Source organism: Nicotiana tabacum, chromosome 11, assembly GCF_000715075.1.
Source record: "Nicotiana tabacum cultivar K326 chromosome 11, ASM71507v2, whole genome shotgun sequence".
In the NCBI taxonomy this organism is placed as follows: Eukaryota; Viridiplantae; Streptophyta; class Magnoliopsida; order Solanales; family Solanaceae; genus Nicotiana; species Nicotiana tabacum.
The window spans coordinates 7,459,642-7,472,183 of record NC_134090.1 but is presented as its reverse complement, the minus strand read 5'-3'; positions in this window follow the sequence as shown (position 1 = coordinate 7,472,183).

The following is a 12,542-nucleotide window of genomic DNA, read 5'->3' as shown; positions in this document are numbered from 1 at the left end:
TGGACTGTTTAGTGAATTTCACCGCCTTCCCCAAAGATAATAACACGTTAGACTCATTAGGCGCGATTTAATTAATCTTACCTTCTTAAAACTCGGGTGCGCATTTATGTGACCCAAATCCAAATCTCAACGGAGTCGAAATGTGTCTCTAATCACGGGTACATTGATTGTGACGTGGTCCGAGATGCATGTCCATGACGTTGCAAATTCCTTTTAAAAAATAAGAATGAGATGAGCCTCGCCGAATAAAAATACAAAATTGCGGGGCCCTCGGTAAATATTTGCTTTAAAATTGCTTAGACTTCGGGATGGACCGTTTAGCAAAATTTCACGGCCCTAGCCAAAGTAAATGATACGCTAGTCGCTTTAGGTGCGCCTTTAATAATTTAATCCTCTTAAATTCGGGTGCACATTTATGTGACCCAAATCCAAATCTTAACAGAGTTGAAATATGCCAACAACCACGGGTGCATTGATTGTGACGTGGTTCAAGATGTGTTTCCACGATGTTGCAATTCTTGATAAAAATAATAATAATGACAAAAGCGGTTAAAAGTTAAAATTCGCACATAGGTTCAATATGTATTAAATCAGATAATCAAGCCGAATATGACAGTTGAGCGACCGTGCTAGAACCACGAAACTCGGGAATGCCTAACACCTTCTTCCGGGTTAACAGAATTCCTTATCCGGATTTCTGGTTCGCGGACTGTGATATGGAGTCATTCTTTTCCTCGATTCGGGATTAAATTGGTGACTTGTGATACCCTAAATCTCCCAAGTGGTGACTCTGAAACAAATAAACAAATCCCGTTTCGATTGTCCTTTAATTGGAAAAACTCCTTCATCCCTGCGGGGGCGGAAAAAGAAGGTGTGGCATGTACAGGGGCGAGGCCATCTAACTAACCACCCTTTACTGAAATATTATAAAAACGTACATTGTGTATATAAGTAAAATATTGATTTTAGATGTATAAACATATATTGAACACCCTTTGTCGGAAAATTTTATTTACTTCTTTCAAGTCTGAATACCCTTAAAAATATTTCTGGTTTCACCATTGGCATATGTATTCCAAGTGTTTCTCATACTGATCAAGCTGGCGACCAAACATTTGCTTCTCTCAAACAATTATCAAACTAGTGCGGGGAGCAAAATTTTTACTAAGCAGACCCAAAATATAAAGAAGTAAACACTAGAAGAAGTTAAAGGAATTCAATATCTACTACTATATATACATAAAAAACAATTTTAATCATATATATATATATATATATATATATATATATATATATATATATATATATATATATATATATATATATATATATATATATATATATATATATATATATATATATATATATATATATATATATATTTTCCGGCAAAAGAGGTACGAATAAATCTCTTCCGCCCTAGCTCCACCCATATACCAAACCACTCGACATTATTAATATACCTAGCGAGGAAAGTAAGCTTGAACGCAAACCACGATGTCCACATATATATATATCTAGTGCAGCTTAACTCGTGATATATAGTTAAGGTATATATATTTATGATATAAAGATTGTATATAATATTACTGTAAGTTAATATATTATAATAGCTAGCAGGTAAATTACTATTTTTACCATGTTTCTGTATTGGGAAAAAACTGAGTTTATATTAAAGATGATGTGGCATGACACGTGGATTAGTTAAATGGTCAAAGCGCAACAATTGACTAAGAGGCACGGATGGAGACAGCTACGGGAAGAAGAATTTAAATAGGCACGAGACGACGTATAGATACGAGTCTCGTACCAATTCAAATTATTTACATCCAACGGATTAGAAGGCATTGAAGACAAAGATCTGATGACAGAAAGGAGTCCAAATTCATTATTAAATACTTGATACGTTACAAAATTGGTATTTAATAGGAATGATTGTATAACGACTTATTTAATGTCATTTATAACTCATAATTATATCATTAAAGCTGAGGCTTCATTCCTTTACCTAGAATTATCTATAAAAGGAAGAAGTATCATCATTTGTAAGGACACGGAATACTACTGAGAATTCACTGAAATACACAATTATTTGCTTTTTTACCATCATTCTCAAAAGTATTTTATTTTGTCTCCTGATTATCAGTAACCCGAATTTCTTTTTAGCTTTGACCAAAGACTCAGATCTTTGGTTAAACAGTTTGTTTCCGTTACCGGGAATCTGATAATCTTTCCTTTTAAGCTATATCTTATCTATTGTCGTCACCATGTCAAACAACAACGCCGACAACAATAGTAATAACACATTGGGAAACCATGAGAATCAAGTACATCAAAATCAAGATGACGTGGTTCCCTCTCCTCTAAATTCACCACGTCAATCTCGTGAAGGCACTCCTGTTACTGAATCCCGTGCTGATCAACAAGAGCAATCTGAACATTTTGAAGGAGTTACAACTAAAGCTTTGCAAAAGCTAATTGATGCACAGGTCGGCAAAGCTCTTCAGGCACTTGTTAGTCGATTGCCTGCTGCGCCACCCATACCAACTCCTAATAATAATACATTGGAGAATCCCCGTTCTGGTCTTGATAATTCTGGAAACGGAGCAACCCCCAGTGAACCACAAGAAGGGGGACCAGGTAATTTAAATAATTAATATTTGCAAAATTTAGTACTAACCTTGCAGAAACAGCTTAAGGAACAAAATGAGCGTATTGAACAAATCCCTGGAGTTCCGCCTGTAATAAAAGGAGTAGACATGGACAAATACTCATAACAACCATGGAAGCCTAGTGCTGCTCCCCTTCCAATTCCAAAAAAGTTCAAAATGCCTGACATCCCGAAATATGATGGTACTACAGACCCACGTGACCACGTGACTGCATTTACAACCGGCGTAAAAGGCAATAACTTGACCAAACAAGAAATTGAATCAGTATTGGTCAAGAAATTTGGAGAAACACTCACCAAGGGTGCATTAATCTGGTATTCTCTTTTATCTGAAAATTCTATTAATTCTTTTGCTGAGCTTGCAGATTATTTTATTAAAGCACATTCGGGAGCATAAAAGGTTGAGAAAAGAATGGAAGATATTTTCAAAATCAAACAAGGGGATTCAGAGCTGCTTAGAAACTTTGTTGATAGATTCCAGCGTGAAAGAATGACTCTACCTCGTGTGCCTGACAATTGGGCTGCTATAGCTTTTGCAAGTAATTTAAATGACAAAAATTCTGAAGCCACGAGACGACTCAAAGAAAGTCTTCGAGAATTTACTGCAACCACATGGAATGATGTTTACAACAGGTATAGCACGAAGCTGCAAATCGAAGAAGATACCGTACCTAAGCTTCATCTTGAAGAAAGGGGCGGTACCCGAAGGTCAGAAACAAAAAAAGATCAGGTAAAAACAGGTACATCCATATATGGGACCTGCAGGAAAATACCCACGGTCGAAACAAGATAGCCAGCAATATGATCAAAAATCGAGGAATCGGGATTCTGGCTCTTCTTCAAAATTCAGGAATGATCGGAACAGACAAGAATCACGAGATGATGACAGAAGTTTAAAGGCACGATTCGGCGGATATAATTTTAATGTCTCTACCTCCGAGCTCGTAGCTGTTTTAAGAAGCATGGGAGATAAGGTACGGTGGCCAAAAGAGATGCGGTCAAATCCAAGTAGACGCAATCCGGATCATTGGTGCGAATTTCACAATGATCACGGGCACAAAACTTCAGAATGTAGATTCCTATAGAGTGAAGTGGATCATTTATTGAAGCAAGGGTACCTCACTGAGTTATTTAGTGAGAAAGGAAAACAAGCTTATATGAAAAACAGACAAGAGCCACCACAACCTCCTTCACCCAAGAGGACAGTGAATGTCATAAGCGGGGGAGAAGATATTCACGGCATAACTTACACAGCCTCCAACAAGGTTTCTAAGGTAACGATTACACACGGGAAATGGGTGCGGCAGGTCCTTGAAAATGAAAGTATTTCGTTCGATGACGCAGATACCGAAGGAGTGACAACTCCACATAATGACGCACTGGTAATATCTTTACTTGTACATGATACTAATGTAAAACGAGTTTTTATTGATCCAGGGAGTTCTGTAAATATTATATTACTAAGGGTACTACAAGAAATGCAAGCTGAAGACAAAATGATACCCAAGGCGCACACCTTGTCAGGCTTCGACAATTCAAGTGTAGTAACAAAAGGTGAGGTATTTCTAACAACTTTTGCTATGGGTGTTGTGAAGGAAACTAAATTTCAGGTAGTTGATATGGAAATGACCTACAATATGATCATGAAGAGACCATGGATACACAATATGGATGTTGTCCCATCAACTCTACATCATGTTATTAAATTTCCATCACCATGGGGAATTTTGCCAAATTCGTGGGGATCAGCAGATGGATAGAAGTGTCAACGCTGTAACAAGTACGAGCTCCGCAAATAAAGAAAAATAGAAATTACAGGAAACAGGTGAAGGTAAAAAAGATCAAACTTCAACTGAACAGGAAAAGACGGATTTGGACTCAAGACCTGACACAATTCAAGAACCTGAAGAAAATGAAAGCATCAAAACGACAATTGAAGAACTTGAGGCAGTAATGTTATTTGATCAATGGCCTGAACGGAAGGTTTATGTCGGGGCCAATTTAAGCATGAACATGCGAGGTATGATAATCGAATTTTTAAAAGCTAACTTAGACTGCTTTGCTTGGTCCCACGCTGATATGACAGGGATACCACCAAATGTGATGACTCACAAACTCAATGGGGACCCTTCTTTCACACCAATAAAGCAAAAGAAACGGAAGCAAGGTGCTTTCAAGAACCAGGTGATTCAGGATGAAGTCCAAAAATTATTAAAAATTGGATCAATCCGTGAGGTAAAATATCCTTCTTGGTTAGCTAACACGGTGGTTGTACCCAAGAAAAATGGTAAGTGGCGTGTTTGTGTAGATTATACCGATTTAAATAAAGCCTGTCCAAAAGATTCCTTTCCCTTACCGCATTTAGACCAACTAATTGATGCAACCGCAGGTCATGAACTTTTAAGTTTTTTAGATACATACTCGGGATATAATCAAATTAAAATGGATCCTGGTGATGAAGAAAAAACTTCTTTCATCACAGACAGGGGGACTTACTGTTATAAAGTAATGCCCTTTGTCCTCAAAAATGCTGGGGCAACCTATCAAAGGTTGGTCACCAAAATGTTCCAAAAACATTTAGGGAAAATAATGGAGGTATATATAGACGATATGCTCGTCAAAACCCTGCAATCTCATGATCATATTTCTCATCTATCTGTTACTTTTGAAATTTTGCAAGAAATTAATATGAAACTCAACCCAGAAAAATGTGCATTTGGAGTTGCATCAGGTAAGTTTTTGGGTTTTCTTGTTTCTAATCGTGGTATTGAAGTGAATCCTTCTCAGATCAAAGCAATAGAAGAAATTCCTGATATCCTTACTAATAAAAAGGAAGTGCAAAGATTAACGGGAAGAATTGCAGCTTTGGGAAGGTTTATTTCCAAATCCTCAGAAAGGTGTTTTAAGTTTTTCTCTGCACTTAAAAAGCAAGATCATTTTGAATGGAATGAAGATTGTCAACAAGCCCTTAGAAATTTGTAAGCTTATTTGTCAAAACCACCGTTGTTGGCAAAACCAAAGGTGGGGGAAAAACTTCTCATTTATATGGCCGTATCTGAAGTCGCAGTGAGTGTTGTTTTAGTCCGCGAGGACCAACGTAAACAATCTCCTATTTATTATGTAAGTAAGTCCTTATTGGAAGCTGAGACACGATACCCACAGCTAGAAAAATTAGCATTAGCTTTGATCATGGCATCTAGAAAATTAAGACCTTATTTTCAATGTCATCCCATTGTTGTAGTTACTGCTTTTCCGCTTCGAAATATTTTGCATAAACACGAACTTTCAGGAAGATTAGCAAAATGAGATATAGAACTAAGTGAATATGAAGTTATTTATCAACCCAGGACCGCTATAAAGTCTCAAGTACTAGCTGATTTCGTGGCTGATTTTAGCCAGGGGATGCATTTAGAAGCAGAAAAAGAATTACTAGTTTTTAATGGTGCGAACCCGGGGACTTGGGTTTTATTCACTGACGGTTCATCTAATGTAAAAGGGACAGGCCTAGGAATAGTCCTCGTACCACCTGCGGGTGAGACCATTAGACAGGCTATAAAATGTCATTCTATAACTATCAATGAAGCAGAGTATGAGGCTGTAATTGCAGGTTTAGAATTGGCACGAGAACTCGGCATAACACAAATTATAATCAAGAGTGATTCTCAACTCGTGGTTAATCAAATGATGGGGACTTATACAGCCAGAGAGTCACGAATGCAAGAATACCTCGCAAAGGTACGGGAGTTAATAAAACAATTCCAAACTTGGAAAGTAGTGCAGATCCCAAGAGATGAGAATATAGAGGCAGATGCTTTAGCAAATCTCGCATCCGCAGCAGACGTGGCAAACAATACAGATGCTTCAGTCATACATCTATTTCATTCCGTTCTTGAATCTGATAAAAACGAGGTAAATTTTAATCATCTAACATGGGATTGGAGAAACGAAATTGTTGCCTTTTTATAGCACGGTACCATGCCTAATGACAAAGGAAAGGCTCACGCGCTTCGCAAAAAAGCTGTACGATATTGTTTATATCAAGGAAATCTTTATCGAAAGATGTTCGGCGGACCACTAGCAAGGTGTCTCGGACCCTCTCAAACCGAATATGTCATGAGAGAAGTACATGAAGGACATTGTGGGAATCACGCAGGAGGACGGTCACTGGTAAGAACGTTAATTCGCACAGGATATTATTGACCTAAGATGGAAGAAGAGGCAACCAGTTTCGTGTCCAAATGTGATAAATGTCAAAGGTACGGCAATAATATGCACAGACCAGCTGAGTTACTACATCCTGTTATAGCCCCATGGCCCTTTATGAAATGGGGAATGGATATCGTAGGTCCACTTCCACAAGCAAAAGGTCAGGTAAAATTTCTACTTGTACTTACAGATTATTTCACTAAATGGGTAGAAGCAGGGGCATTTAAACAGGTACGAGAAAAAGAAGTTAAAGACTTCATATGGCGAAATATAATATGTCGCTTTGGAGTACCAAAGGAGATCGTGTGTGACAATGGACCACAATTCATTGGAGCTCAAATCACAGAATTTCTTCGAAGTTGGCAGATCAAAAGAATAACGTCTACGCCATATCATCCAGTAGGGAATGGACAAGCAGAATCTACTAACAAAGTCATTATCAATAACTTGAAAAAGAGGTTACAAGATTCAAAAGGTAATTGGTCTGAGGTGTTACCTGGAGTATTATGGGCTTATCGTACAACGACCAAAACAGGTACTGGAGAAACACCATTTTCAATGGTTTATGGTACGGAAGCCTTAATTCCAGTTGAAATAGGTGAGCCAAGCACATGATACAATCAGGCAACGGAGGAATCTAATAATGAAGAGATGCGGGTTAGTCTAGATTTACTTGAAGGGAGAAGAGAAGCTGCTTTGATAAGGATGGCAGCACAAAAGCAAGTAATAGAACGATATTATAATAGGAAAGCACGCCTCAGATTTTTCAAAAATTGGGGACTTCGTGCTTAAAAAGGTGTTCCAATCTGCAAAGGCTGCTAACTCAGGAAAGCTAAGTCCAACATGGGAAGGACCGTACAAAGTCTGTGGCATTGCGGGAAAAGGAGCATACCAGTTGGAGACAATGGATGGTAAAGTTTTACCCTCACATTGGAATGCTGTCCACTTAAAAAGATATTACTTTTGAGAAAGTACCTACGGTCAGGTATCATCATGTTAAAATTTCTCTCTTGGTTTATTAATATTTTACTAACGATTTTAGATGCTAGGCAAAATATCCTAACTCGTGCCAAATGATGAGTCACAACCTGCAAGGCAAAATGGAGTATTCTTAAATTCCTAGCCCAGGGTTACAATTAATTTGATGGAAATACACACGAGTTAGGCGGTCTTCATCTATAATCACACCTTCGGGTCCCGCATATATTTCTGTTTCAGGAAAAAGGGCCAAAGTAAAAGAAATAAACAAGTGCTCGAGGCTTCATACTTCACCGCTCAAACACTTGGGGGACTACAATACTGTACACAGATACGTGTAGAAATGCAGATACGCAGATACGAATATCGAACGATAGAAGTCAAGTGTTGAGAAAAAATTACGAAGTCTTCAACATTCATGAGAACAACAGAGTCATCTCTCAAACTCATAAACAAAGTCACCTCTCAAACCCTTCTTAATATGTAAAGATAGGGTCATGACTATGTACTGAAACAGGTTATGAAGAAAAACCTTGTTTATTTTATGTTATGTACAAATCTGTTACAAGAAAAACAGTTACGAGAAAGTTGTAGATGTATTGTAATACATGTAACAGTCAAACACTTGTTAAAAGTTTATGAATAAAAACTTGCCAAAGTTGTTTCATACAAAACGTGTGTTTTCCTATTTCTTTCATCGTATTATAACACCATTATGAAGTTGAGACGTCTTCTTCCTTAAGTGTCGATAAAATAAAATGGCCCTCTTTTATAAGCCTCATGTTAATAAGTCATGAGAAGAATCATAAAGCATTTTCAAAGGATAAAAATGCTAAACTACTCTATAAGTCCTAAATAAGTAAGGAAAAGGCAAGAATAGAACACATTGAAGTACTAACAAAACTTCTTAATATAATTAAAAAGACTAAGTAGAAACTTAGTCAATAAAGGTTTATACAAGTGCCCCATTATGATAACTGGGGACTTTTACCAAAAAATCCCTTAAAAACTAAGGGATAAAACCATCATCCAATTGAAGGGGTTAGCACATCAGAAGTTGCAATATTAATTTCACTTTCAGCCACAGGCACGGTGGCAACTTCTGAAGAAGCAGCAACATGAACGGCTTCAGCTGAAGCAGGAATTGTAATCCCAATTGCTGCAGTAGTCACTTCTTCATTTAAAAGTTCTTCCATTCCAGGAACTTCAAGTGCAGGAGAAGGAGTATCAGTAGACTGTTGGCTTTTCTCGATGGTATCTATGACTTTGGCCAATTCAGACTGCAAGTCAAAACCTTCTTGAGCAGCTTCCGTTAAAGCATCACGTCGAGATTTTAGGAAAGCCCAACTCACCTCTATGTTGAAGTTTTCCTCCAGAAGTCCATATTCCTTTTCCCACATAGCAAGATCGTTTTTTAAGATTTGGTGCTCAGCTAAATGGGAATCAAGGGAAGCTTCAAGAGAGGCATGAGAACTCTTCAAGGCATGAATCTCGTCAGAAGAGGTCTGTAAGTCAGCCTGAGCTTGAGTCAAGCTTTGCACTAACTCTCCTGCATACTCTTCCTTCTTAGCCAAAAGTGCCTTCAGCTCCCTAACTTCTTCACTAGCCTTGGATAATTGTTCTGACAAAGAGAATTCCAAAAGCTCTTTATCTCTTTTCAATTGGCTTGAAGAAGCTTTGGCAGTTGCCAGTTCAGAAGCTAAACCACAGTTTTGCTGCTCCAGGAGATTTTTATTTTCTTGAAACTCCTCTATGGTCCCTTGAGCATTCTCAAACTGCTCCTTCCAATTGGTTGCTTCAAGATGGGCTCCCCTAGCTATTTCTTCGGCCTCGTGGACAGTCTTTTCAGACTCACGGGCTTTTCTTTCCAGTAGGGAAATTCTTCCCATTAATTCCGTGCCAATAAGGTTAGCCTACAGAGATAACTCATAGAAATGAGAGATTGAAGATAATTAAAAAAAAACTTGTTGGTAAGAAGAAAAAATACATTCAAAGTAGAATGAACTATGTCATTCATCAGAGTTAAGCAGCTATGGCTCTCCATCTTCTTCTTCTCGATATCTCCAATTAGAGGTTCGAGCCAAACATCGGCTCTACCGGTCTTCCTCAAGAGGCTATGATTGGCAGGAACTTCCAAAGTAACACTTCTCATAGTCATACTTCCACTACTAGAACCTGTCTCTGTACGATGAACAGAGGGAAGAGGAGCAATGGAAGGAATGGAAGGAGAAGATGTAGAAACAGGAATGGAAGGAAAAGATGTAGAAACCAACGCAGGAGCGGAAGTAGGAGCGGTAGAAACTGGCAAAAAAACGGAAGTCGTCAAAACTGGTAAAGAAATACTTACGGTTGGCAGAGGAATGGAGGAAATAGGAACAAATGAGGAAAGAGGAGCTTCATCAAAAACAGGGCCGAGCTCGCCACTCCCGAAACCACTGTCAAAAAGATGCTGAATTGACTCATTATTATCTCTTGGTTCGGTGTCCTCGTCAGAATGAATCAAAACATGCTCGGTGGTGGAGGTTCGAGCAGGAGTGTTTTCAATTTCATCATCAATGATTATTCGTCTCCTGACCCTTGGCTTGGTAATTAGGGAGGTACCCTCCTCTTCTTCTTCAGAACTTTCCTTTATAGCTTTCCTTTTTGGCAGCAAGGCTCGAGCCTTATCCAAATCAAGAGCAGCATTCGCAGACATGCAAATGGCCATAGCTACTTCAGCCGTCATTCCTCTAATGCCAAATTCTGATTAAAGGATGGATATACATGATCAAAGTTGAGGAAAAAATGCTTAACATGTAAAAAAAATATATAAAAAGGGGGATACCATGTGTTTTGACCTTCCAGCCATGTAAGGAAGAAATTGATTTCCAAGTTCTCTGCTCCCTAGAAGCAATCTTCAAAAGTGAGTCTACCCAACCACGGAAGTTGGGAATAGGTTCCACATCTCCCATGGTTGCTACAAAAAACCAAGAAAAGACGAGGTTAAAAACAAACTTTCTTTTGAAATTTTCAAAAGTAGGTACGGTAAATAAAAGGAAACCTACGTTCAAAATTCCACTTCCCAAGGAAGGGAATATTTGTTTCGCCAATCAAGTACACCGTACGAACAGCAACGTAACGGATATACCATCCACGATCTTTGTCATCTTCAGGATTTACCAAAACTTTTTTGCTCCTTGTAGTTAAGGTAAAAACCCCATGGCGTATTAAGTTAGGATGGTACAGATGAATGAGGTGAGAAAAGGTGAAATTGACATTGGCCTTGGAGGATAAATATCTCAAACAAGCCACTGTTCTCCACACTAATGGACCGATTTGGGCCAAACAAATTGTAAAGAAACGACAAAAATCGAGAATAACTGGGTCAATCGGAGGATTAAAACCTAAAGTGAAGGGGTAAGTATAAACAGAAGAATACCCACTTCTAAAAGAGGAAATTCTTTGATTTGGGGAAGGAATTGACATTCGGAGACTATCCTTCCTGTTACAATCTTTTCTTATGGTGAGGATTGTAAGCTCGGTTACTATTGTGGGGTAAGTATCGGCTTTTTCTAAATTTATAATTTGTTTTTGAAGAGACGTTTTGTCACTTTCAAAAGACAAATCACTGGGAACTATTTCATCAACTGAGGGTTCTTGAGAAGAATCAAGAATTTCCCTACTTTTAGAAGAAGGGGCCTTTGGGATAGAACTCCTTGAAGAAGAACCAGAGGAGCTGCCTCGAGTAGATTATAACCATGTTCGAAGCCTACCTCCTCCGCCTCTTCTGTGTCTAACAGGGGCGTTGGGGAATTGATCTAGAATTGGAACTTTTTACGGTTAGGGTTTGAAGAAAACATTGTTAAGAAGGAAGTGTGTGCTGAAGATTTGTGAAGAAGACAAAGGAAGAAAAAGTTATGTGTAAAATGGGAACCGTCAACCTTAGAAGTGTAATGATGGAAAGCCTATAATAAAGGCAGCTATCACTTCGTAAATAATGAGAATGAAGAAGTCTCGAAAAAGGGTGTGAATAGCGGAATCAATTAGAAAATGACACATGGGCAGAACATTAAATGGAAAAGACTACTGAGGCGTTAATACTGTCATGAGCATTAATTGTGGCAAAAATTCCTTTTTCATGAAGATCCACTTCCCAAATATTTAATTGATAAATAAATGGAAAGTGGGGGGACTATATGTATTGGGAAAAAACTGAGTTTATATTAAAGATGATGTGGCATGACACGTGGATTAGTTAAATGGTCAAAGCACAACAATTGACTAAGAGGCACGGATGGAGATAGCTACGGGAAGAAGAATTTAAATAGGCACGAGACGACGTATAGATACGAGTCTCGTACCAATTCAAATTATTTACATCCAACGGATTAGAAGGCATTGAAGACAAAGATCTGATGATAGAAAGGAGTCCAAATTCATTATTAAATACTTGATACGTTACAAAATTGGTATTTAATAGGAATGATTGTATAACGGCTTATTTAATGTCATTTATTACTCATAATTATATCATTAAAGCTGAGGCTTCATTCCTTTACCTAAAATTATCTATAAAAGGAAGAAGTATCATCATTTGCAAGGACACGGAATACTACTGAGAATTCACTGAAATACACAATTATTTGCTTTTTTACCATCATTCTCAAAAGTATTTTATTTTGTCTCCTGATTATCAGTAACCCGAATT